At 51.0% G+C, this 27,585-nt stretch overlaps 1 protein-coding gene across 1 annotated transcript in view; it reads left to right on the plus strand.

The window, feature by feature from the left end:
- The first annotated feature begins 1,148 nt into the window (after positions 1–1,148).
- The window catches only part of fbxl7 (F-box and leucine-rich repeat protein 7), a 683,637-nt gene continuing 657,200 nt past the window's right edge, over positions 1,149–27,585 (plus strand). Inside the window, exon 1 of the mRNA XM_072509530.1 lies at positions 1,149–1,330. The gene's annotated coding sequence lies outside the window, so the exon portion shown is untranslated. The remainder of the gene's footprint in view (positions 1,331–27,585) is intronic.

Genomic DNA, 27,585 nt, shown 5'->3' on the forward strand with positions numbered 1-27,585 from the left:
ATTGGTCTGAGTCCAAGTTTTGTTGGACTATATCCAGCGGTCCAGTGTTATTGTAGCCCTCTGAGGGAGTTGTGCGTCCCCTTTGCAAAATTACAGACTAAAGCTATCAGCAACATTATGCTGAAAAATAAAAACACTGCACCCCAGGGTTTTATTAATTCATTTTTGTTTGAAGGTATATTATCCACTTTGTTGATCCTAATGGCTCAGTTATGAAGATCAAAAACAGATCACAAAGTTCCAATTTCTTTTTCGCTTCAACTGCATAAAAAGGCTTTAGAAATTTCAGAAATCTACTTCTCAGATTTTCTTTGTGAAAAGCAGTGAATGCCTGTGATACATTAAAGTAAGTCATGTTGGTTAAAATTACATAGCTTAGAATACCTGAATGAGATTGGATGAGGTATTTTTTCAGGGTGCGATTTGTGGCTTCCTCTTTTGTAACCAACAGGAGGTGAAGAAAGGTAACACTGCTGTTTAAGGACTGATAGAAACAAGGAATTTAAACATATTGGGAGCAGAACTTCAATTATGTTTGAACCATCTCCCAGGCTTAAAACATGTTTTAAAGCAATAAATTGATATGCAGTACATGAGCTGCGGAATCTGGAGATCTGTATTAACAACAGAAAATGCTGGTGATACTGACATACAAGTTGCTGCCAGGCCTGCTGAATATTTCCAGCATTTTCTGTTTAAATTGACATGCGAGTTTGTCTCACACTCTGCACCTTAAGCATATCGAATTACCTCTCGAGTCGATCCTTGGCAGCCACCTGAAAAAATGCAGACATCATTAAAATATGTTAATCAAGTTCCTAGACCTGAATCAGACCCTTCTGAGAAATTTTATTCTAGCTGTACCTGATTTATCCCTTCCTACAACCACCCAGCATTTCATGGAAATACAGAAAACAGTCAGGAAGCAGGTGGCAGAAGTTATTTAAAGAGATTCATACTTTCAGTGAGGTAAATCATTTTAAGCTGCTTAAGTCAATGATTAGGCCAATGTGTTTTGGTCAGTGTTTAGCTGCTAAATACTTTAGGAGAGTAAGTTTTTGGAGATGCTGAACTCTTTCACTGTATTGACTTCAGCAGAATTGTTGAACAAGGGGAAGTTTCTGGGAATAAGGCATACAGAGGCTGCAGGAAGACGGCAAAGGAGAGAAGACCTTCCAACATCAGAGTCTTCCAAAACAGAACAATGCATTGGAAAAGCGGCACCGCCCCCGATTCCAGCGTAAAAACACATTCTCCGGCAAATCGCCGAAAGCGATTTCGGCGATCGGGGAATCCAGCCCACGGTGTCTCTCCAGAAAGTGTGTTGCCTGTGAGTACTATGTTTTCTAAACTACAGGAACCCTGAATGAAAAAAAAGACCATGATAGGCTGAAAGTGTGCTCAAATAACTAACATCTGAGACAAAGATTCTTAACTTTTGACTTCCATCCTTCTGAATTTTCACTTGTTTCCCCCCCACTGGGCTTGTCTGACTTGTATGTGTGGGTAGAAGGTGGGACAGTTAAAGTGGGTAGTAGGTATTAGCTTGTCAAACAGTTGCATTTTGTGCATATTTCATGATAGTTATTATTATGAATAAACAGCATGATGCGCAATCAATTACTCTCAAGACGAAGTGATTCATAACTGAAGACTTTAACCTACTAGAACTCTTCCCCAGCAGCTTCGATACAGAAAGTGAAGGCTGCTGGGACGGCATCGGTTCTTATACTCCGCCTCTCAGAGCGGAGCTACGTACATCAGCCAATGGTAGACTCCTGGGTCTAACCAATGGTCATCCACCTCTCAGGTACCGCAATACCTGATATTACCACATTCACCCCCTGTTAAAAAAGAGCCCGGCGGGATGATGGCCAGGGTTAATAGTCGCCTTTCGCATGGTATGACCAGGTATGGAGGTACCGTGATGTCGAGGGTATTAACAAAGTGTTCATAGTGCAGCAATCAGTCGATCGGGTGGCCTGGTCGTCCTTCTGGAGCGTCTGGGCTTCGGTGGTGATTCTGATGAGTGTCCCGGGAGCGTGATCTCGTCCTCCCACGCAGCTTCGTCACCCCTAGGCGGCGCTGTTGGGGCAAAAGGTGGACAGGGGGGAAAGCGCCTGTAGGGGCGTTGGTGTGTGTTCGGGCCTAGGCAGGAGCGGTGGGAGTACTGACCCTCCAGTTAGGTGCTGTGGGGAGGGTGGGGGTGGGGGCAATGGTTCAGGTGCGCATGGGGTTCCGGCGGGCGCCAGGTCCCGAAGGGAGACCGTGTCTTGGCCGTCAGGGAATGCTACGTAGGCGTACTGGGGGTTGGCGTGCAGCAGGTGGACCCTCTCGACCAACGGGTCCGACTTGTGCGCCCTCACATGTTTCCAAAGCAGGATGGGTCCGGGTGTCGCTAGCCAAGTCGGGAGAGAGGTCCCGGAGGAGGACATCCTGGGGAAAACAAGGAGACGTTCATGAGGTGTCTGATTCGTGGTTGTACAAAGCAGTGACTGGATGGAGTGGAGGGCCACCGGGAGGACTTCCTGCCAGCGGGAGACTGGGAGATTCCTGGACCGTAGGGCCAGCAGGACGGTCTTCCAGACCGTTCCGATCTCCCTCTCAGCCTGCCTGTTTCCCCGGGGGTTGTAACTTGTCGTCCTGCGCGAGGCGATGCCCTTGCTGAGCAGGAATTGACGCAGTTCGTCGCTCATAAAGGAGGACCCCCTATCACTGTGAATGTATGCGGGGAAACCGAACAGTGTAAAGATACCCTGGAGGGCCTTGATGACGGTGGTTGTGGTCACGTCTGGGCACGGGCTGGCGAATGGGAACCGGGAGTACTCGTCAATCACGTTCAGGAAATACATGTTGCAGTCGGTGGAGGGGAGGGGGCCTTTGAAATCCATGCTGAGGCGTTCAAAGGGACGGGAAGCCTTTATCAGATGCGCCCTCTCTGGCCGGTAGAAGTGCGGTTTGCACTCCGCCCAGATTTGGCAGTCCCTGGTGACGGTCCTGACATCCTCGATGGAGTAGGGCAGGTTGCGGGTCTTGATAAAATGAAAAAAAAACGAGTGACCCCCGGGTGGCAGAGGTCCTCGTGGAGGGATCGGAGGCGGTCCACTTGTGCGGTGGCACATGTGCCGCGGGACAGGGCAGAAGGAGGCTAGTTTAGCTTACCCGGACGGTACAAGATCTCGTACTTGTAGTTGGAGAGTTCTCTCCTCCACCGCAAGATGTCGTTCTTAATCTTGCCCCGCTGCGCATTATCGAATATGAAGGCAACCGACCGTTGGTCCGTGAGGAGAGTGAATCTCCTGCCGGCCAGGTAATGCCTCCAGTGTCGCACAGCTTCTACTCTGGCCTGGGCCTCATTTTCGACCGAGGAGTGGCGAATTTCGGAAGCATGGCGGGTCCGGGAGAAGAAAGCCACAGGCCTGCCCGCTTGGTTGAGGGTGGCCGCCAGAGCTACGTCGGACGCGTCGCTCTCGACCTGGAAGGGGAGGAACTCGTCGATGGCGCGCATCGTGGCTTTTGCAATGTCTGCTTTGATGCGGCTGAAGGCCTGGCGGGCCTCCGCCGACAGGGGGAAGGTTGTGGACTGGATCAGGGGTCGGGCTTTGGCTGCATAGTTGGGGACCCACTGTGCGTAATAGCTGAAGAACCCGAGGCAGCGCTTTAGGGCCTTGGGGCAGTGAGGGAGGGGGAACTCCATGAGGGGGCGCATGCGTTCAGGGTCGGGACCTATGACTCCACTTCGCACCACGTAGCCTAGAATGGCTAGACGGTCGGTGCTAAACACGCATTTATCCTTATTGTATGTCAGGTTAAGGATTTCCGCGGTCTGGAGAAATTTGCGGATGCTGGTGTCATGGTCCTGCTGATCATGGCCGCAGACGGTGACGTTATCCAGATACGGTAACGTTGCGCGTAAGCTGTACCGGTCAACCATTCGGTCCATCTCTCGCTGGAAGACCGAGACCCCATTCGTGACACCGAAGGGAACCCTTAAAAAGTGATAGAGCCACCCATCTGCTTCAAAGGCAGTGTACTGGCGATCACCATTACGGAGGGGTAGCTGGTGGTAGGCGGACTTGAGATCCACCATGGAGAAAACCTTGTATTGCGCGATCCTGTTCACCAGGTCGGCTATACAGGGGAGAGGGTACGCATCCAGCTGCGTAAACCTGTTGATGGGCTGACTGTAGTCAACGACCATCCTATGTTTCTCCCCGGTCTTTACCACCACTAACTGAGCTCTCCAGGGACTGTTTCTAGCTTCGATGACCCCTTCCCTCAGCAGCCTTTGGACTTCCGACCTGATAAATGTCCGGTCCTGGGCACTGTACCGTCTGCTCCTGGTGGCGACGGGTTTGCAATCCGGGGTGAGGTTCGCAAACAGGGAAGGCGGGTCGACCTTAAGGGTCACGAGGCCGCAGACAGTAAAGGGGGGGGGGGTATAGGGCCAGCAAATTTAAAAGTCAGGGTTTGCAAATGGCACTGGAAATCCAGCCCAAGGAGGGTGGCTGCGCAGAGGTGCGGCAGGACGTACAGGTGGAAATTGTGGAATTCACTGCCTTGGACAGTGAGGTTCGCTAGGCAGAACCCCTTTATCTCCACCGAGTGTGACCCGGAGGCCAGGGAGATTCTTTGATTTACGGGATAGGTGTCAAGGGAACAGCGCCTTACCGTGTCGGGGTGAACAAAGCTTTCCGTGCTCCCAGAGTCAATCAAGCGCGACGTCTCGTGGCCGTTGATGGAGATCGTCGTTGTAGCTGTTGCAAGCGTCCGGGGCCGACTCTGGTCTAGAGTCACCGAGGCCAGCTGAAGTAATTGAGAGTTCTGGTCGGGCAGCATGTAGTCGGCTGTGCTGGGGGCCTCGCGCCCCATCCATGATGGCGTTACCCATGGGTCACACATGGTGTCCGGGGATGAAGAAGATGACGGTGGCGAGGGACAAGATGGCCAGCGTGGTGTCCGGGGGGCAAAATGGCCGTGCCCGCGGGTCGCACGTGGCCTTAGGACAGGGGGGTGGCGGTGAGCGCTGGGCGGTCGGGGCCTGAAATGGGGGTTGCCGATAGTCGCTGGAGACCGCGGCCACGGCGTGGGCCTGGCAGACCCCCAAATAGTGGCCCTTCTTGCCGCACTCTTTGCAGGTGGCGGTGCGGGCCGGGCAGCGTGGGCGGGGATGATTCGCCTGACTGCAGAAGTCCGGCGGCGTTAGCGGGCCATCTCTTCTTCTACCAAGAAGGTAGATGAGGGTAGTGCAGTAGACGTTGTCTACATGGACTTTAGCAAAGCCTTTGACAAGGTACCGCATGGTAGGTTGTTGCAGAAGGTTAAAGCTCACGGGATCCAGGGTGAGGTTGCCAATTGGATTCAAAATTGGCTGGACGACAGAAGACAGAGGGTGGTTGTAGAGGGTTGTTTTTCAAACTGGAGGTCTGTGACCAGTGGTGTGCCTCAGGGATCGGTGCTGGGTCCACTGTTATTTGTGATTTATATTAATGATTTGGATGAGAATTTAGGAGGCATGGTTAGTAAGTTTGCAGATGACACCAAGATTGGTGGCACAGTGGATAGTGAAGAAGGTTATCTAGGATTGCAACGGGATCTTGATCAATTAGGCCAGTGGGCCGACGAATGGCAGATGGAGTTTAATTTAGATAAATGTGAGGTGATGCATTTTGGCAGATCGAATCAGGCCAGGACCTACTCAGTTAGTGGTATGGTGTTGGGGAGAGTTATAGAACAAAGAGATCTAGGAGTACAGGTTCATAGCTCCTTGAAGGTGGAGTCGCAGGTGGACAGGGTGGTGAAGAAGGCATTCGGCATGCTTGGTTTCATTGGTCAGAACATTGAATACAGGAGTTGGGACGTCTTGTTGAAGTTGTACAAGACATTGGTACGGCCACACTTGGAATACTGTGTGCAGTTCTGGTCACCCAATTATAGAAAGGATATTATTAAACTAGAAAGAGTGCAGAAAAGATTTACTAGGATGTTACCGGGACTTGATGGTTCGAGTTATAAGGAGAGGCTGGATAGACTGGGACGTTTTTCCCTGGAGAGTAGGAGGCTTAGGAGTGATCTTATAGAGGTCTATAAAATAATGAGGGGCATAGATAAGGTAGATAGTCAACATCTTTTCCCAAAGGTCGGGGAGTCTAAAACTAGAGGGCATAGGTTTAAGGTGAGAGGGGAGAGATTCAGAAGGGCCCAGAGGGGCAATTTCTTCACTCAAAGGGTAGTGTGTGTCTGGAATGGGCTGCCAGAGGTAGTAGTAGAGGCGGGTACAATTGTGTCTTTTAAAAAGCATTTAGATAGTTACATGGGTAAGATGGGTATAGAGGGTTATGGGCCAAGTGCGGGCAACTGGGACTAGCTTAATGGTAAAAACTGGGCGGCATGGACTGGTTGGGCCGAAGGGCCTGTTTCCATGCTGTAAACTTCTATGATTCTATTCTATGATTCTATCTCGCCGCGCAGGCTTGTGGGGTCAGGGGAAAGGTCTGAGGGGCTGCCGCTATGGGGTGCCACGCAGCCCAGGGGGCCGCCGTGCGATCGGGTGCAAAGGACAGCGCGTTTTTAGAGGCAACGTCCATGGACCCTGCCAGGGCCCATGCCTCTGTAAGTCCCAGAGTGTCCATTTCTAGGAGCCTTCAGTGGCTATCGGGGGAGATCATACCTGCCACGAAAGCATCCCTGATCAAAAGCAGGAAGAAATATCACTAGCATTTGACTATAGTGCTGGATTGCATCAGAAGTTCAAACTTTCCGGGCAATTCCTGGGGGTTAGTGCATTGGGACTTTCAAACTGGATCTTGTGAGTTCCATCTGATTATCCAGAATCTGAGCTGTGGACCACAGTCATTGTACACGACACTCATTGTTGACTAAACATAATCCTGTGTATTCCACTATGGTTACGTTGTGGTACTGTTACTGGACTAGTAATACAGACAGCCAGAGTAATGTCCTGGGAACCCGAGTTTGGATCTCACCATCGTAGATGGTGAAATTTGAAACCAATAACAATTCTGGAATTAACTGTCTAATTGGGCGGCACGGTAGCACAAGTGGATAGCACTGTGGCTTCACAGTGCCAGGGTCCCAGGTTGGATCGCTGTCTGTGAGGAATCTGCATGTTCTCCCCGTGTCTGCGTGGGTTTACTCCGGGTGCTCCGGTTTCCTCCCACAGTCCAACGACATGCAGGTTAGGTGGATTGGCCATGATAAATTGCCCTTAGTGACCAAAAATGTTCGGAGGGGTGATTGGGTTACGGGGATAGGGTGGAAGTGAGGGCTTAACTGGGTCGGTGCAGACTCGATGGACCGAATGGCCTCCTTCTGCACTGTATGTTCTATGTTCTAATGATGACCATGATACCATTCTTGATTGACATAAAAGCCCACCTGGTTCTTCATGTCCTTTAGGGAAGGAAATCTGCCATGCTGAGCTGCCTGGTCTGACATACATGTTACTCCAGGTCCACAGCAATGTGGTTGACTGAAATGGCTTAGCAAGCCACTCGGTTCTAGAGCAATTAGGGATGGGAAATGAATGCCTGCCTAGCCAGCAATGCCATCCCATGAGTGAATTTTAAAAAAATTAGGAATCAAAAATGGCTCAAATATTCTGAGGAACAACAATCATCAAGGGGTTACCACTCTGTTCCGACTTTTCTACGCTACATTAGAGCTCTATATTTCAGGTCAGGACTTATGATCCCAGCTTCTTCAGAATTATGGAGCATACTTTCAAATCCAACTGCTCCTTCCAGTGGAAGGCAAGCAATGGCCTTCTTTAGGGCTGTATTTTGATGAGTGGGTGAGGTAAGGGTATAGGAAGTAGGGTGGCAGGTAGGTGAGGTGATAGATGGGTAGGGGGGCAGGTGGGCAGGGTGGTAGGCATTTAGTAAGGTACAACATCAAAGGTTACTGCACAAGGCAAAAGCACATGGTGTGTGGGGTAACATATTAGCATAGGTAAAGGATTATTTAGCCACCAGGAAGTAGAGAGCAGGGTGTTCTCTGAGTGTTTTTTGGGGGGTTGGTAAGATGTAACTCGAGGAGTGTCACAGGGATCAGTGCCTTAATTATTTACAATCCATGTCAATGAATTGGACGAATGGACCAAATGTATGGTAGCTAAATCTGACAATCACACCAAGATCGGTAGGAAAGTAAATTGGCAAGAGAAGTTGAAAAAAGCTATAGATAGGTTAGACTATGGGATTTTCACAGTAACTTCATTGCAGTGTTAATGTAAGCCTACATGTGCCAATAAAGGTTATTATTATGTGAGTGGAAAAAATTTGGAAGGTGGAGTATAATGTGAGAAAATGTGAACCTGTTCATTTTGGCAGGAAGAAGTACAAAAACAGCATAGCATTTAAAAGGAGAGAGATTGCAGAACTCTGAGGTACAGAGGGGTCTGGGTGTCCTGGTACATGAATCACAAAAAGTTGGTATGCAAGTGTGGTAGTATGCATTAGGGGTCATGTGGGACTGTGAAGCCGTGATGTCATTGGCTGACAGATCCCGGGTCCTGGTTGGCTGTTGACCTCTAGCTCCGCCCTGAAGGCGGAGTATAAGAACCAGGAGTTCTCCCCCGCAGGCCAGTCTGCTACTGAACTGCGGGGAACAAGTCACGCTTAATAAAGCCTCATCGACTTCATCTCTATTCGTCTCTCGTGAGTCTTTGTGCGCTACAATTTATTAAGCGTGCTTAAAGGACTATGGAGCTCAGGATCATCCTGGAATGCCTGACGATCAGCCCCCACGCAGTGAACTCAGCAGCAGTTTTCAAACACTGGCAGACTTGTCATGCCTACCTCAGAACGGCCCCCAGCCGGGTCACAGAAGACCAGAAACTACAGGTCCTGCACTCGAGGGTAAGCCCGGAAATTTTCCCTCTCATCGAAGACGCAGAGGATTTCCAGACGGCGTTCGCAGCACTAAAGAGCATCTATGTTCGCTCAGTGAACCAGATCTACGCACGCTACCAACTCGCAACGAGACAGCAAAGTCCCGGAGAATCGATAGATGAATTCTACGCCGCGCTACTAATTTTGGGACGGGCCTGCAGCTGCCCGCCGGTAAACGCGATGGAACACACGGACATGTTAATGCGTGATGCTTTTGTGGCTGGTATGAACTCTTCCCAAATCCGCCAAAGACTTTTAGAAAAAGAGTCGCTAGGACTCTCAGAGGCACAGGCCCTTGCAGCCTCCCTGGATGTGGCCGCGCAAAACGCCCGCGCCTACGGCCCCGACCGCACGGCAGCCCCTTGAGCTCCGTGGACCCCCGTCGCGACAAACCCCCCCCCCCCTCCCCCCCACCCCACAGGCTAGCACGGTTCAGACCCGGGGGAGCCCGCTGCTATTTCTGCGGCCAGGCGAAACACCCCCGGCAGCGCTGCCCGGCCCGCGCAGCAATTTGTAAGAGCTGCGGGAAAAAGGGCCATTTTGCGGCTGTATGCCGGTCCCGGGAGGTCGCCGCTGTCCCCGGAGAACAAGGAGTCCTGCGCGCTTCTAACGCTCCCCAACCCCCCCAGCGCCCCATGTACGACCCGCAGGCGCAACCAGTTTGGGTCCCGGCCACCGCTGTCCAGCGCCCCATGTACGACCCGCAGGCGCAACCAGTTTGGGTCCCGGCCACCGCTGTCCCCGGAGAACAAGGTGACCTGCGCGTTTCTAACGCTCCCCAACCCCCCCAGCGCCCCATGTGCGACCCGCAGGTGCCGCCATTTTGGGTCCCGGCCACCACTAGAGGAGGAGGGGCGCCGCCATCTTGGGACCCCCCAGACCTGTGCGACGCATGGGGACGGCCATTTTGTCCACCCCCGCCGCCACCTTGTGACCCCCCAGCCGTGTGCGATGCATGGGGGTGGCCATTTTGTTCACCCACGCCGCCATCTTGTTCACCCCCGCCGCCATCTTGGACGGCAACAGGTCGAGAGCGACGCCTCCGATGTAGCTCTAGCGGCCACCCTTAACCAAGCGGGCAGGCCCGTGGCCTTTTTCTCCCGAACTTTCCGCGCTTCAGAAATCCGCCACTCCTCAGTGGAAAAGGAAGCCCAAGCCATAGTGGAAGCTGTGCGACGTTGGAGGCATTACCTGGCCGGCAGGAAATTCACTCACCTCACGGACCAACGGTCGGTAGCCTTCATGTTCGATAATGCACAGCGGGGCAAAATTAAAAACGACAAGATCTTAAGGTGGAGGATCGAGCTCTCCACCTTCAACTATGAGATCCTGTACCGTCCCGGAAAGCTGAACGAGCCGTCCGATGCCCTATCCCGCGGCACATGTGCCAACGCACAAATTAACCGCCTCCAAACCCTCCACGAGGACCTCTGCCACCCGGGGGTCACTCGGTTCTACCACTTTATAAAGTCCCGCAACCTCCCCTACTCTGTGGAGGAGGTCCGTACAGTCACAAGGAACTGCCACATCTGCGCAGAGTGCAAACCGCACTTTTTCAGGCCGGATGGTGCGCACCTGATCAAGGCTTCCCGTCCCTTTTAACGCCTTAGTCTGGATTTCAAATGGCCCCTCCCCTCCACCGACCGCAACACATACTTCCTGAATGTGGTGGACGAGTACTCCTGTTTCCCCTTCGCCATCCCCTGCCAGTTCCTGCTCAGCAATGGTATAGCCTCGAGCAGGACGACCAGCTACAACCCCCGGGGGAACGGGCAAGTAGAGAGGGAGAACGGCACGGTCTGGAAGACCATCCTACTGGCCCTACGGTCCAGGGACCTCCCAGTTTCACGGTGGCAGGAGGTCCTCCCGGACGCTCTCCACTCCATCCGGTCGCTACTGTGTACTAGCACTAACCAAACGCCTCATGAGCGCCTCCTTGTCTTCCCCAGGAAGTCCTCCTCTGGAACGTCGCTGCCGACCTGGCTGGCGGTCCCAGGACCCATCTTGCTCTGAAAACATGTGCGGGCGCACAAGTCGGACCCGTTGGTCGAGAGGGTTCGCCTCCTCCACGCGAACCCGCATTACGCTTACGTGGAGTACCCCGACGGCCGACAGGACACGGTCTCCCTGCGAGATCTGGCGCCCGCCGGCAACACGCACCCCCCCCCGACACCAATCACCCCCTCCCTGCACCGGCGCACCCCGCGAGCGCCCCCTTCCCGGGAGGATCGGTCCTCCTCCCTGGTCCGACCAGAAGTGAAGCTGAAGCAGAAACCGTAAGGCTCCCGGAGACGACAACACTGGAACAAGCACCACCACCGGGGCCGAGGCGATCGACGAGGACGACCAGACCGCCTGACCAACTCGTGGCATCGATGTAACACTACGATGTTGTGGACTTTAACGAGAACTCTTTCTTTTTCCCCCTTTTTACTGTAAATAGTTCAAAACAAAAAAAACAACCTCTGTACATACTGTGATGACATGCAAAAGTTTTCCTCCCAGGACCAGCCTTGTAAACCCTTACCACCATGCGAAGCACCACCCCGCGGGGTTCATTTTTAACAAGGGGTGAATGTGGTAGTATGCATTAGGGGTCATGTGGGACTGTGAAGCCGTGATGTCATTGGCTGACAGATCCCGGGTCCTGGTTGGCTGTTGACCTCTAGCTCCGCCCTGAAGGCGGAGTATAAGTACCAGGAGTTCTCCCCTGCAGGCCAGTCTGCTACTGAACTGCGGGGAACAAGTCACGCTTAATAAAGCCTCATCGACTTCATCTCTATTTGTCTCTCGTGAGTCTTTTGTGCGCTACAGCAAGTACAGCAAGTGATTAGGGAGACAAATGGAATGATGGCATTTATTGAAAGGGGAATGGAATTTAAAAGTGGGGAGGTTTTACTGCTGCTGTACAAGGTCTTGGTGAGCTCACATCTGGAGCACTGTGTCTAGTTTTGGTCTCCTTATTTGAAAACCGATATAATTGCATTAGAATCAGTTCAGAGAAGCTTCAATTGACTCATTCCTGGAATAAAGAGTATATCTTATGAAGAAAGGTTGAACAGATTGGGCTTATACCCAGCAGAGTTTAGAAGAATGAGTAGTGATCTCATTGAAACATATATAAGATCCTGATCCGTGATAGATAGATACTGGGAGGATGTTTACTCTTCTGGGCGAGACTAGAACTGTTGGGCCCAGTTTAAGAATAAAAGCTGTTCTCCCTTTTAAGACAGAGATGAGGAAAATGTTCTTTCTCAGAGTTTGTGAGAATCTGAAATTCTCTTCCCCTGAAAGCAGTTGAGGCTGGGTAATTGAATTTATTCAAGGCTGAGTTAGATTTTTGGCAGGCAGGACACACTATTCACAAGCCAGATGGGATACTCTTCCAGGTGGGATACTCTTCCCCCCCCCCCCGCCCCCCCCGGCCAGTCGAGTGTCACGCTGGCCCGAATTGGTGCAAGTATTGAGGACCTGACGGCTTGCAGTCAGAGGGTGGTAAAGTGGTAAGTACCCGCCCAACAATTTCTGCTGGGGTCCCAAGGGACATCCTACCTGGGAGGTGGGGGTCAGGGGGCTTGTGCTGGGATGGTGGGGATCAGGTCAGAGGCTTTCCCTGGGCTGTGGTCCTTTTGGCTGCTCTCCCCATCTGTTGTCATTAAACCCATTACATAGGACTTCCAGGTGCGGCGATGACCAACTAAGTCGCACGTTTCGGCAGCCTCCGGTGGTACGGACTTTTGGGCTCTTAATAGGAGCCCCAACGGCAATTTTAACGGCTAAAAACACTGTGCGGTAAACCAGAAGGGAATCCCCCCTGGACACGGATGGAAAAAGGAGAGGAAAGTGGCCGGATTGCGGTGGATCCTCTAGAGCAGCGACCAGGAAGGCAGGCACAAAGCAAGATGGCGTCGGAAGGAGGCAGTTTAATATGGGGCCCTGACCAACAAGAGTTCCTGCGGCGTTGCGTGGAAGAACTTAAAAAGGAGATGAAGAAGGAGCTGTTGGCCCCGATATTACAGGCGATTGAGGGGCTAAAGGAGGAGCAAAAGACCCAGGAACAGGAGCTTTGGGTCGTGAAGACAAAGGCTGCTGAGAATGAGGATGACATACAGGGCCTGGTGGTGAAAACAGAGATGCACGAGGCACAACACAAAAGGTGTGTGGAAAGGCTGGAGGTGCTGGAGAATAATGCGAGGAGGAAGAATTTAAGGATTCTTGGTCTTCCCGAAGGTGCAGAAGGGGCGGACGTCGGGGCATATGTGAGCACGATGCTGCACTCGTTAATGGGATCGGAGGCCCCGACGGGTCCGCTGGAGGTGGAGGGAGCCTATCGAGTTATGGCGCGAAGACCGACGGCTGGAGAAATTCCTCGAGCCATAGTGGTGAGATTTCTCCGATATAAGGACAGAGAGATGGTCCTCAGATGGGCAAAGAAAACTCGGAGCAGTAGGTGGGAGAATGCGGTGATCCGCGTATATCAAGACTGGAGTGCGGAGGTGGCGAGAAGGAGGGCAAGCTTTAATCGGGCCAAGGCGGTGCTGCACAAAAGGAAGGTTAAATTTGGAATGTTGCAGCCGGCAAGACTGTGGGTCACACATCAAGGGAAACACCACTACTTTGAAACGGCAGAAGAGGCGTGGACATTTATTGTCGAGGAGAAACTGGAATAAGCGGTCTATAAAAAGAACGTTTGGGACAAAGTGGTGGGGTGAATATGTGGGGTGAAGGGGGGGAAAAGGGGGAAGAGATGACATCCCAAGTTGTTAATCCTGCGACCCTGTAACTTTTCTCTCTTCCCCATGTCGTGGGGGAGGGGGGAGGGAGGATGAGGAGCTGGGGGCGCCGGCCATTGGGGGAGGGGCCAAATGGGAAGCGTGGGCTTTGTTCCCGCGCTATGGTAATCATGGCGGGAACAGGGAAGCAGGAGGGAGGGGGCCTCGCACAGTGTGAGCCGAGGTCACGGGGGGAAGCCGAGGTCGGCCAGAGTTTGCTGACTTCTGGGAGCAACATGGGGGGTGCAATTACGCTAGTCAGAGATCTAGCGGGGGGGGGTTAACTGGGTTGCTGCTGCTGGGGAGAAGGGGGAGCTGGTATGTGGTGGGGTGGTCGGGGCGGTAGGGCGCCGTTGGGGGGAGATACGGCTACGTGGGAACCGGGTGAGGAGCTGGATTGATAAAGGAGACGGCTAGTCGACAAGGGGGGTGGTAAAGAGCCCCCCAACCCGGCTGATCACGTGGAATGTGAGAGGGCTGAACGGGCCGATTAAGAGGGCACAGGTACTCGCACACCTAAAGAAACTTAAGGCAGATGTAGTTATGCTCCAGGAGACACATCTGAAACTGATAGACCAGGTCAGACTACGCAAAGGATGGGTGGGGCAGGTGTTTCATTCGGGGCTAGACGCAAAAAACAGGGGGGTGGCTATACTAGTGGGGAAGCGGGTAATGTTTGAGGCAAAGACCATAGTGGCGTATAGTGAGGGCAGATACGTGATGGTGAGTGGCAAATTGCAAGGGGAGGCGGTGGTCTTAGTGAACGTATATACCTCGAACGAACTGGGATGATGCCAACTTTATGAGGCGTATGTTAGGACGTATCCCGGACCTAGAGATGGGGAAGTTGGTAATGGGTGGAGATTTTAATACAGTGCTGGACCCAGGGCTGGACAGATCGAGGTCCAGGACCGGAAGGAGGCCGGCTGCAGCTAGGGTGCTTAAGGACTTTATGGAGCAGATGGGAGGAGTAGACCCCTGGAGATTTAGTAGACCTAGGAGTAAGGAGTTTTCGTTTTTCTGCTATGTCCACAAAGTTTATTCACGAATAGACTTTTTTTGTTTTGGGAAGGGCACTGATCCCGAAGGTGACGGGGACGGAGTACATGGCTATAGCTATTTCGGATCACGCTCCACATTGGGTGGACCTGGAGATAGGGGAGGAAAAACAACAGCATCCACCCTGGAGAATGGACATGGGATTATTAGCAGATGAGGGGATGTGTTTAAGGGTGAGGGGGTGTATTGAAAGGTACTTGGAACTTAATGATAATGGGGAGGTACAGGTGGGAGTGGTCTGGGAGGCACTGAAGGCAGTGGTTAGAGGGGAGCTGATATCTATTAGGGCACATAAAGGAAAGCAGGAGGGTAGGGAAAGGGAGCGGTTGTTGAAAGAACTTCTGAGGGTGGACAGACAATATGCGGAGGCACCGGAGGAGGGACTGTACAGGGAAAGGCAAAGGCTACATGTAGAATTTGACTTGTTGACTACGGGTAATGCAGAGGCACAATGGAGGAAGGCACAGGGTGTACAGTACGAATACGGGGAGAAGGCGAGCAGGTTGCTGGCCCACCAACTGAGGAAAAGGGGAGCAGCGAGGGAGATAGGGGGGGTGAGAGATGAGGAGGGAGAGATGGAGCGGGGAGTGGAGAGAGTGAATGGAGTGTTCAAGGCATTTTACGAAAGATTATATGAAGCTCAGCCACCGGATGGGAAGGAGAGAATGATGTGCTTTCTGGATCAGCTGGAATTTCCTAAGGTGGAGGAGCAGGAGAGGGTGGGACTGGGAGCACAGATTGAGACGGAGGAAGTAGTGAAAGGGAATGGGAGCATGCAGGCGGGGAAGGCCCCGGGACCAGACGGATTCCCAGTTGAATTCTATAGGAAATATATGGATTTGCTGGCCCCGCTACTGATGAGAACCTTCAATGAGGCGAGGGAAAGGGGGCAGCTGCCCCCGACTATGTCAGAGGCAACGATATCGCTCCTCCTAAAGAAGGAAAAAGACCCGCTGCAATGCGGGTCCTATAGGCCCATTTCCCTCCTGAATGTGGACGCTAAGATTCTGGCCAAGGTAATGGCAACGAGGATAGAGGAGTGTGTCCCGGGGGTGGTTCATGAGGACCAAACTAGGTTTGTGAAGGGGAGACAGCTGAATACAAATATACGGAGGCTGCTCGGGGTAATGATGGTGCCCCCACCAGAGGGGGAAGCGGAGATAGTGGTGGCGATGGATGCCGAGAAAGCATTTGATAGAGTGGAGTGGGATTATTTGTGGGAGGTTCTGAGGAGATTTGGCTTTGGAGATGGGTATATCAGATGGGTACAGTTGCTGTATAGGGCCCCGATGGCGAGCGTGGTCACGAATGGACGGGGGTCTGATTATTTTCGGCTCCATAGAGGGACAAGGCAGGGATGTCCTCTGTCCCCGTTATTGTTTGCACTGGCGATTGAACCCCTGGCCATAGCATTGAGGGGTTCCAGGAAGCGGAGGGGAGTACTCAAGGGAGGAGAAGATCACCGGGTATCTCTGTATGCGGATGATTTGTTGCTATATGTGGCGGACCCGGCGGAGGGGATGCCAGAGATAATGCGGATACTTGGGGAATTTGGGGATTTTTCAGGGTATAAACTGAACATGGGGAAAAGTGAGCTGTTTGTGGTGCATCCAGGGGAGCAGAGCAGAGAAATAGAGGATTTACCGTTGAGGAAGGTAACAAGGGACTTCCGGTACTTGGGGATCCAGATAGCCAAGAATTGGGGTACATTACATAGGCTTAATTTAATGCGGTTGGTGGAACAGATGGAGGAGGACTTTAAGAGATGGGACATGGTGTCCCTGTCACTGGCAGGTAGGGTGCAGGCGGTTAAAATGGTGGTCCTCCCGAGATTCCTTTTTGTGTTTCAGTGCCTCCCGGAGGTGGTCACGAAGGCTTTTTTCAAAAGAATCGAGAAGAGTATTATGAGTTTTGTGATGGCCGGGAAGACCCCGAGAGTGAGGAGGGGATTCTTGCAGCGTAGTAGGGACAGGGGGGGGGGGGGGGGCTGGCACTACCGAGCCTAAGTGAGTACTACTGGGCCGCCAATATTTCAATGGTGTGTAAGTGGATGGGAGAAGGGGAGGGAGCGGTGTGGAAGAGATTGGAGAGGGCGTCCTGCAGGGGGACTAGCCTACAAGCAATGGTGACGGCACCGTTGCCGTTCTCACCGAAGAAATACAACACAAGCCCGATGGTGGCGGCTACATTAAAAATTTGGGGGCAGTGGAGACGGCATAGAGGAAGGACGGGAGCCTCGGTGCGGTCCCGGGAAAGAAATAACCATAGGTTTGTTCCGGGGAGAATGGATGGGGGATTTGGAGCATGGCAAAGAGCTGGGGTAGTACAATTGAAAGATCTGTTCGTAGATGGGACGTTTGCGAGTCTGGGAGCGCTGACCGAAAAATATGGGTTGCCCCAAGGGAATGCATTTAGGTATATGCAACTGAGGGCTTTTGCGAGGCAACAGGTGAGGGAATTCCCGCAGCTCCCGACGCAGGAGGTGCAGGATAGAGTGATCTCAGAGACATGGGTGGGGGATGGTAAGGTGTCGAACATATATAGGGAAATGAGGGACGAGGGGGAGATCATGGTGGATGAGCTGAAAGGGAAATGGGAAGAAGAGCTGGGGGAGGAGATTGAGGAGGGGCTGTGGGCTGATGCCCTACGTAGGGTGAACTCATCGTCCTCGTGTGCCAGGCTAAGCCTGATACAATTTAAGGTGTTACACAGGGCGCATATGACTGGAGCACGGCTTAGTAAATTTTTTGGGGTAGAGGATAGGTGTGCGAGATGCTCGAGAAGCCCAGCGAATCACACCCACATGTTCTGGTCATGCCCGGCACTACAGGGGTTCTGGGTGGGGGTGGCAAAGGTGCTTTCGAAGGTGGTGGGGGTCCAGGTCGAACCAAGCTGGGGATTGGCTATATTTGGGGTTGCAGAAGAGCCGGGAGTGCAGGAGGCGAGAGAGGCTGATGTTTTGGCCTTTGCGTCCCTAGTAGCCCGGCGCAGGATATTGCTTATGTGGAAGGAAGCCAAACCCCCGGGGGTTGAGACCTGGATAAACGACATGGCAGGGTTTATAAAGTTAGAACGGATCAAGTTCGTATTAAGGGGATCGGCTCAAGGGTTCACCAGGCGGTGGCAACCGTTCGTCGACTACCTCGCAGAAAGATAGAGGGAATGGAAAAGAAGAAGACAACAGCAGCAACCCAGGGGGGAGGGGGGGGGGGGGAGGAATCGGACGGACTCTCAGGGATGTTATTGTATATGTATAAGCATTTGTTATAGGTAATTGTATATTGGACTGTTGGATTGTATCTTTGGAGAGTATTTATTTTTGACAAGGCAGTTGCCATTTAGTTTTGTTTTTGTTTTTGTTTCTGTTTATATATTATTTATTTATTTGTTTAAAACTGGCCACTGTTATTTATATTGCTTTATTGTTGTGTAAAAGAAACACTACGTATTGTTATGTTTGGCCAAAAAATCTTGAATAAAATATATATATTTTTTAAAAACCCATTACATAGTCACTCAGTATGTAAAGTTAAAGTTTTCTCGTAATAAAGTGAAAATGTTCTCCTCTGCACTCCTGCACCATTTAGACAGTCACTCATTATCTCATAAATACACATCCATCATAATAAGGTGAAAATGTTCTTACCTGTACTCCTAAACCCTTTGAACAGTGGGCAGGAACTACCAGCCATGTTGCACCCAAACGGGAGTGTGACACAGCCGGTAGATACTTGGAGAGGCCTCCCATGGGTTTCCCATCAGTCAGTGTGCCTCGAGATGTACCCAGGTCTCGCGTGGCATCACGATCAGGATGACACCCACAATGGGTGGGCCAAGCCTCGTACACCTAAGTAGGTTTAAAACTTGATTAGGCATGCTCACCCGGAATCTACCAGGCTCCTCTCATCTATCGGCATCCCCAGGGAGTCCCCTGACTTCACCACTGATCCACACAAACTTGAACCAGGCAGAACGGCATCCAAGAGGTCACCCAGGCCATCGGGGACCCTTGGTCAACACCTCCACCCTATCCCCATAACCCAGAAACCCCACCCAACACCAAGGGCAATTTTGGACACTAAGAGCAATTTATCATGGCCAATCCACCTAACCTACACATCTTTGGACTGTGGGAGGAAACCGGAGCACCCGGAGGAAACCCACGCACACGGGGAGGATGTGCAGACTCTGCACAGACAGTGACCCAAGCCGGAATCAAACCTGAGACCCTGGAGCTGTGAAGCAATTGTGCTATCCACAGTGCTACCGTGCTGAGGATACTGGAAGTCTGCAGAGGGATTTGGATAGTTGAAGTGAATGGGCTAGGGTCTGGCAAATGGAATACAATGTTGACAAATGTGAGGTTGCCATTTTGGTAAGAATAACAACAAAAGGGATTATTATTTAAATGATAAAATATTAAAACATGATGCTGTTCAGAGAGACCTGGGTGTGCTAGTGCATGAGTCGCAAAAAGTTGGTTTACAGGTGCAATAGGAGATTAAGAAGGCGAATGGAGTTTTGTCCTTCATTGCTAGAGGGATGGATTTTAAGACTAGGGAGGTTATGCTGCAACTGGATAAGGTGTTAGTGAGGCCACACCTGGAGTATTGTGTTCAGTTTTGGACTCCTTACTTGAGAAAGGACGTACTGGCACTGGAGGGTGTGCAGAGGAGATTCACTCGGTTAATCCCAGAGCTGAAGGGGTTGGATTACGAGGAGAGGTTGAGTAGACTGGGACTGTACTCGTTAGAATTTAGAAGGATTTTATAGGAACATATAAGATTATGAAGGGAATAGATAGGATAGATGCGGGCAGGTTGTTTCCACTGGCGGGTGAAAGCAGAACTAGGGGGCATAGCCTCAAAATAAGGGGAAGTAGATTTAGGACTGAGTTTAGGAGGAACTTCTTCACCCAAAGGGTTGTGAATCTATGGAATTCCCTGCCCAGTGAAGCAGTTGAGGCTCCTTCATGAAATGTTTTTAAGATAAAGATAGATAGTTTTTTGAAGAATAAAGGAATAAAGGGTTATGATGTTCGGGCGGGAAAGTGGAGCTGAGTTCTCAAAAGATCAGCCATGATCTCACTGAATGGCAGAGCAGGCTCGAAGGGCCAGATGGCCTCCTCCCGCTCCTAGTTCTTATGTTCTTCACTCATGGTGCCGACATCGTCCACCAGGCTCTCCACTGCGGTCGCCACTCTGGAAGCGTTGGCCTCGGTGCCATTTATTGCCGGCACCATCTCCTGCGCACCTAGCCTCTGGGACTCCTTCAAGCGGCTATGGATCTGCTGGAGTGATGCTGACATCTCCCAGGTTGATCCCCATCGTCTCCATCAGCTCTGAGTAACTCTGTACCACATGAGTCAGGAGAGGATGTCGCCCAGGATTGGCCGCGCCATCGGCTGGAGGACCTGCGGGAGAATGGATATGTGGTCAGTGGGAGGGATGGGTCAGTCAGTCAGGCAGTAACAACTCATTTTTGACAGGTCCTCCTGGAGGAGGTCAGTGGTTCCTCAACTTTGTGACATCCGCCAGTCTCTGTGTGGCAGACCAATCTGTCCTTGGCCACACCAGTCACCTCCAGGGCCCACTCCTTGAAGGAGGTGAGGAATCTGGGGCTGGATTCCCCGGAGAATCCAGCCCCTGATATCTGGCTCCCCTCTGCCACTATGGGCCCTTTCCCATTGATTATCGGAGAGCTTTTTCTGAGGAGACAAAGAGAGGGCATCATTTGGCACATGTGTGGTTCACAGTCGTGGGCGAGGGGGTGTGACGAGGGAGGGGGGGAGGTGTGAGGGAGGGGTTGGGGGGGGTTGAGGCAGAGGGGGGTGGAGGAAGGGCTGGGAGTTGGATGTGGAGTTTGGGCGTGGATGCTCCCTTGGGGAGGGGGGGGTGGGGGGGGGGGGTTGGCGTTGAATCACTCGGTGTAGATCGTTGACCTTCTCCCCGCACTGGAGGACAGTCCTCCTGGTCACACTCTCCGACCTGACAGCTGCCAACACATCATCCCAGGTAGCAGTGGCTGCCTTGTGGCTGACTCTATGGGACCCTCGGGGGGACAGGACATCCCTTCTGGCCTCCACTACATCTTGGAGCCTCCCCACGTCAGCATCTTGGGGTCAGTCTCCTGGGCGCCATTGTTGTGAGCTGGCTGGGGTTGGCTGAGCAAGTGCTGCTTAAGTGCTGCTCGACCTTGTTCGTTGGGTGCTGACGAGTGTGGGCCCGGCGAATCAGCTGGCGAGCCTTCATTTGCGACGAGAAGCCCGTGCGGTCGCGTTAAGTGGACCAATTAACATTGAATAGCGTTGCCGGCCTCACTGGGCCGAGCGCTGGGAAGCTTGTGGCAATTCCCACTCATTACCACATTTAGAAATTTTTCCAGAGAATCGCGCCCCAGATTTTAACACCTTCATTTCAAGACAATTGAATACCTGGAAGTGCTGACTTCCAATTTGGCAGCTGCACTACTGAGGACATTGGACATAATCAATGAGAGCCGTACACCAATACCAATGTTCATTTTCACCTCAAAAATGGGAGTGGTGAGATCCAATTTCTCCCCTGTGGCTTCAGAGAGGTTAATTGAGGACGGGGAGCTGAATAAATTAGTGAGAAAAATAAATCATCAGACATTTGGCTGTACATGTGTCATTTAAATGAGTGTTTTAAATATTGAATTCACATCAATGCTTTCACTAATGGGCTTCACTCTGCAAGGGGAGGGTGTACTTACAGCTGAACACATCCAAGTGGGATAGATTTTACTGTTTCAGTGACTCATGCTTTGTGGATGATGTGGATCAAGAACTCATGGTGAATAAACTGGGGAGGACAAGGTCCAGAGGGGGAAAAGTGTAAATTATAATCAAGGAATAAATCTTCCTAGTTTGGGTTTTTAAACATTTGAATGATGAATCTTTGTTGTTGGAGGTCAATTATCTCAGTCCCAGGATATCACAGCAGGAGTTTCTCAAAGCAGAATCTTAGTCTTAACAATCTTCAGCTGTGTCTTCAAAGACGCTCCTTTCATCACCAGGCCAGGAAAGAGACTGTGCAGTCAGCACTGAACAGTGTTCAGTTCAATTTACAATTCCTGGTTAATGAAGCAGTCTGTGGTTATGAGCAACAAGTCCTGGAAAACATTCAATCATAGTAAGTGAAATTAAACACAATTACTGTTTATTTATAACTAGAACAAATATGAAATATGCAGTGAATACAGTTGGTTAAATGTCCTTTAACACCTGACCTTCCCTTAACTGCCCCGCATTCTACCCACACACACAAGACAGACAAATACAGAGGGGAAAGGAAAAGGCTGAAAAATAATAAGGATAAAAGTCAAAGATAAGGGGCAGGATTCTCCGCTGGCTGACGCCGAAATTGGGAAACGCGATTGGGTGAACATTAAGTCTCACGCCAAAATCGTGGCGGGTGCCGATTTGACGCCAAATCGCAATTCCCAGTTACCTCGACGGCAGAGTTAATGTGGTCCGAAATGCACGTACATTAAACACCATTTGCAAATCAATCGAGGGCCTGACCCGGTATTCTCCACGATTCGCCGTCTCTGATAGGTCGAGTTCCCAGCGGCGCGGTTCACTTTTGCTTTTAAAAATCGTGAAACCGACATCGCGCACCCCGTAAAACTGCAATGCTGCGCACCCCACTGACCACCCACCTTGGCCCCCGGTTCTGCAGAGTGACACCGGCCTTACGGGTGCCCCCACACCCCATCCTCTGTCATACCCCCAACTTGGCCACCACCCGCCGGACGTCAGATGTTGTCAAACAATGCAGAGTAACGGAGCTCATCGCAGAGCGGATTGTTGTCATCCTGCATCCCATGGAACAGAACCGGTATTACTGCCTGCCCAAGGCCCACACCTGTAGTGCGGCAGGTATGTGTCCCCCAGCCGGGACATGTCAGGAATCGTTGGGTTTACCAGGATGAACACGTCGTGCACACTGCCCGGGTGTCGGTTGCAGGCGAGCGGACGCCACCCGTGCAGTGTTGGTCTGGGTGGCCCGCATGGTCGGCACCACCTCCTGCACGCGGTTGGACTCCTCCAACTGCACCTGCAGGATGCTCGCCGACAACCTCCTCATGTAGTCCCTGGTTGTGCGACTGCATCTCCACAATCGATGGAACGGTCAGTTCCAGAAGCCTGAAACCCGTCTGGACGGCAGCTCGTCCCTGGGGTCGGCCCATCCTCCGACAGTCTGCCCCCTCGGGTATTCTTACCTCCACCTGATGTACTGGATCACCTGTGTGGTGTGCACCAGAGAGTACCCCAGGAGCGTCTTCACTAAAGTACCCAACCGAGGTGAGTGTCTCAGGGATGGTGGAGGGTGTTGGAGACAGCTCTGATGGTAAATCAGTGTCATTCTCAGACTCGAGCCCCGGATTGTCCTGAGTCTCAGGTCAATAACTGCCGTCCGAGTTGCTCTCATTGTCAGTACTCGGCTCATGGGGGGGGGCTCTGGTTGTGGCACTGGCTGAGGGCGGAGACACCGTATGGACCCGCCCCAACTTCAGTAGGTCCTTCAAGACACAGGACAAGATGCATGACCGCAGGCCGTTGGGGGTGCGGGTGGTTCGATGGTGTGGGGGTGAAGGTGAGGGTGGAGGGTGAGGGTGAGCGTGGTGTGGGGGTGGTGTTTGGGGCGGGGGTGTTGACACACGTGTCACGAGGAACCGCAACTCCCTTCCTCGCCCGTGGCCAAACTCCATCCCAGCAACCTCCCTTCCTCCAGGGCCATCTGCTCTGCCACAGGAAGGCGCCACAGGTCCAGGGGTCTCGCTCCAGTTTTCCCATGCTCCCAGGGTTATGGCGGCCTTCTCCGGGCGGGGTGGCAAACGGAAAACAACACGGTTAGACAGTCCACATGCAGCCCAATGGCCAGGGCATCCGGCCATGGCGGCCGGTATGGATACCGGCGTGTGGTGCAGGATGGGGGTTCGGCCACTCTCTGGATTGTGGGGGTGGGTATGGTTATGGGTGTGTGGGATTGGGTTAGTGCCAGGGGCACAGTGCCGCCTACTCACCCTGACCGCACTGAGGATGTCTTGCAGTTTCTTCTGCACTGCTGGCCAGTCCGGACGATGTTGCTCGTGCTGCTGACCACCTCTGTCACCGGTACCCAGGCACGGTGAACGGCAGCAGCTGGCAGCCTCCTTCCTGGGCCTGGGTACAGGGTCAACCGCCTCTCCTCCAGGAGGGCCTCGAGCTCGGCATTTGTGAAACAGGGTGCCACTCTCCTTGCTGCCATCTTGTTGGCTGGGATGGTGTGTGTGGGGAGTGCAGTGTGTATATGCAGCTGCAGCTTGTCAGCCTCCTGTCAATCACAAAACCGGTGAATCCGCAACATTTCTCATTGGAATCGCTTGTGTTCCAGGTGGTGTGATTGCTATACTATTAACAAGCAGCTGAATTGGTCCAGGTGCAGTGCCAGTTTTGCTGTCGTGGAACTCCACGAATCCTGAGCCGTGTCAACACCTAGTCTCATAAATGGAGAATCCAGCCCAAGTGTCTTTATTTCAGATGGGAAGTTCTTCAGTAGCTTTGCTTCAGTCCCAGCCTTCAGTTCATGGCCTGTGCTGTGGATTCATTCAGGTACCTGTGGTTTCAGAGATAAACACTCACAGTCTCTCTGGTGACTTTCTTGGAGATTGATTCAGTCAGATTTTCTGTGGTTTCAGGAATACAATATTCACCAATTTTAGCATCTTTCTGGAGAGGGTTATATTCTGGAGAGGGTTAAATTCTGGAGAGGGTTATATTCTGGAGAGGGTTATATTATATTTGCCTCTTGTCCCTGTGCTGCCAGAACTGAAAGCAAAACTAGCCTTGTGACTCTGACAAACATCTCAGTGGGTTCAGATCCAATCACTACCTGTTATGTGTAGAGACCCCATTTTATGCCAATTCATTGATCATCAGCCATATGAGCCATATGAACTCTCCTTCTACTGAATTCCCATGCATGAATTAAAGGCACAGGCCACTTTGCTTTAAGTAGCAGGTCCATTAAACATCTATGGATCAATAATGTAACAGCAAAAATGAAAGGGGAAATAAGGGAATAAACAGGAACAAACAGGAAGGACCCTTACATCACACTTCTCTCTAAACTCAAGTGGCAGATTTCTGTTTCTTCATTCATTCAAAGGATGTGAGCATTGCTGGCAAGGCCAGCATTCATCACCCATCCCTGATCACTCTTAAGAAGGTTGTGACGAGTCACGTGGGGAAGGTGTTAAGGACAGGGGAGAGCTGATAGAACGGTTCTCCCTTTTTCCACTTCTTGACTAACCACAAGACATGCTTTAATGAAGAAGTGTCTTAACCTCTTGAATTCTTCGATTCTCAAAACAGACACAAGGCAGACATTCCCAACATAACCCACTCACTCAATCATTCATGACACTGACAAGAAAAGGTGATTACAAAAGAGGTAGCATGCAATTAGATATTTAAAGATCTCAAAAAGTCCTTATTATTCTAGTTTTATGAGATAGAAACTGGATACATGGCAGGTTTGATAATTTCCTTTTGGTTCACTGAAGAAAATGGAAGTCGGATGTTTTCAGCGATTAATTTACAGTAGCTTACTCTTTGCAACGGCAGGTTTCTGGCTTTGTTCTAGTCGAAGTTATGGCCAAGTTCCTGCAGCAAAGATACGGGTTGGTTCTGCAAGTCTCCAAGTAAAGGTTTACTGCACTTCTCTCCTTTGCTCGGTGGCATCTCTCCCCTTTGTGGTCTCTTTGTCTCTCAGACTGACTTACCTGGGCTGCTGCTCAAGATGTGAGTTGACAAGGCATTTCTTACCATAAACTGGTTTCTAACCTATTGTATCAGTGTTCCTATTGCCCTCACAAATGGTCCCTAATGGCATTAGCATTGACACACAAAGGGGGTTTGAATCTTTGCCATTTGCACCTTCTTGTGTTCGAGCAGTTTTCCTCACACATTTTTTGGAATTTCCATCTGTAACCAGTAATTCTGGATTGCCATTGTACATAAATGTTGGTAGGCAATTAGACAATAATTGCGGTTAAGCATGCAGGAGAAATCTGTGGCACTTTTCATGCCTTCAGAAAAGAAAAATTGAAAAAGTGTTAACATTTTCATGTCTTGTCCATAGAAGCAAGCTACTATCAGCCTTGGGCAATTTCAGGTATATTTTCAGGAGGAAGGCGGTCACCTGACCTCCTTAACTCCATCTTGTTTCAAAAGCAGTGTCCATTTTAAATAATTTTTAAAAAATATAAATTTAGCGTATCCAATTCACTTTTTCCAATTAAGGGGCAATTTAGCATGGCCAATCCACCTAGCATGCACATCTTTGGGTTGTGGGGGCGAAACCCACGCAAACACATGGAGAATGTGCAAACTCCACACGGACAGTGACCCAGAGCCGGGATCGAACCTGGGACCTCGGCGCTGTGAGGCAGCAGTGCTAAACACTGCGCCACCGTGCTGCCCATTTTTCATTAATTTGTGGTTATAACTACATTGGACATGATAAAAACTCCTCCACAGTACTCTTAGATAGCCACTCCAGGATTATGACTCAGCAATGATGAAGGAACAGCAATATATTCCCAAGTCAGAATAGGAGGCGGGAACTTGGGAATAGTTGTGCTTCAATGTACCTATAGCCTTTTAGTGCCCTGGGTGGTAGAGATTGCAGGTTTCAGAAGTGCTGTCACGGAAGCCTTGGTGAGCTGATGCAGTACATCTTGTAGATGGTGCACACTGCAGCAATGCTGGATGAATTGTCAGTCCAGGTGGCTGCTTTGCCCTGAATACTGTTGAGCTCCTAGTGTGATGCTGCAGCTGCACTCATCAAGACAAGTGGAGAACATCCTATCACACTGCTAATTTGTGCCTTGTAGATGGTGAGCAGACTTTGGGTAGACCGGGTGTGAGTCACTCATCACCCAATATCCATTTTCTGACCTCTTGTAGCCATAGTATTTCTGTGGTTGGTTCAGTTAAACTTATGGTCAATGGGATGTTGATGTTGGGATAATTTTCTGATAATAATGGCATTGAAAGTCAAGGTAAGGTAGTTAGATGCACTCTTTTTTGATAGTTATTGTCTGACACTTGTGTGATGTGAATGTTACTTGTCATTTAACAACCTAAGCCTGAATATTATGCAGGTCCTGGTTCATATGGTCACAAGACTGTTCTTTCCAGCATTTCTGTCTTATGAATGAAACACTAGGGAGACTGGCTTAGAGCTGATGTCACTGAGATAGTAATCCAGATTCCTGGAATAATGCTCTGGAGATGAGGGTTCAAATCCAACCATGTTAGAAGGTGAAATTTAAATTTGATTAGTTAATCTGGAATTAAAATCTAGCCATAGCAATCATGAGACCATCGCCAATTGTTTAAAGCCCATCTGGTTCACTAATGCCATTTAGGGAAGGAAATCATGTGACTACAGACCCACAGTGCTGTGGTTGACTCTTAATTGTCCTCTAAAATGGTCTAGCAAGCCACTTGTTTGCATCAAACCTCTACAAAGACAAAGTGAAAATGGACAAACTACCTGGCATTGACCTCGGCACCGGAAACAACAATGAAACACCCAGGTTTTTTTTTACACTGCATACTAACATCTGGAGGCTTGTGCCAAAATCAACAGCCTGCCATAGTCCAACTCAGCAAATCGTACTTTACAATGTCCCAGCATCTGCGCGTTTGTCCTGCCGGTGGAACATACCCAGCAAAGGTGGCAGCACAATACCATACAGTTGGGAGGGGCTCCTCAACGTCATCTCTGGACCTCATGAACTCTCACAGCATTAGGTAAAACTTGGGT

Source organism: Scyliorhinus torazame, chromosome 6 (genome assembly GCF_047496885.1).
Source record: "Scyliorhinus torazame isolate Kashiwa2021f chromosome 6, sScyTor2.1, whole genome shotgun sequence".
Classification (NCBI taxonomy): Eukaryota; Metazoa; Chordata; class Chondrichthyes; order Carcharhiniformes; family Scyliorhinidae; genus Scyliorhinus; species Scyliorhinus torazame.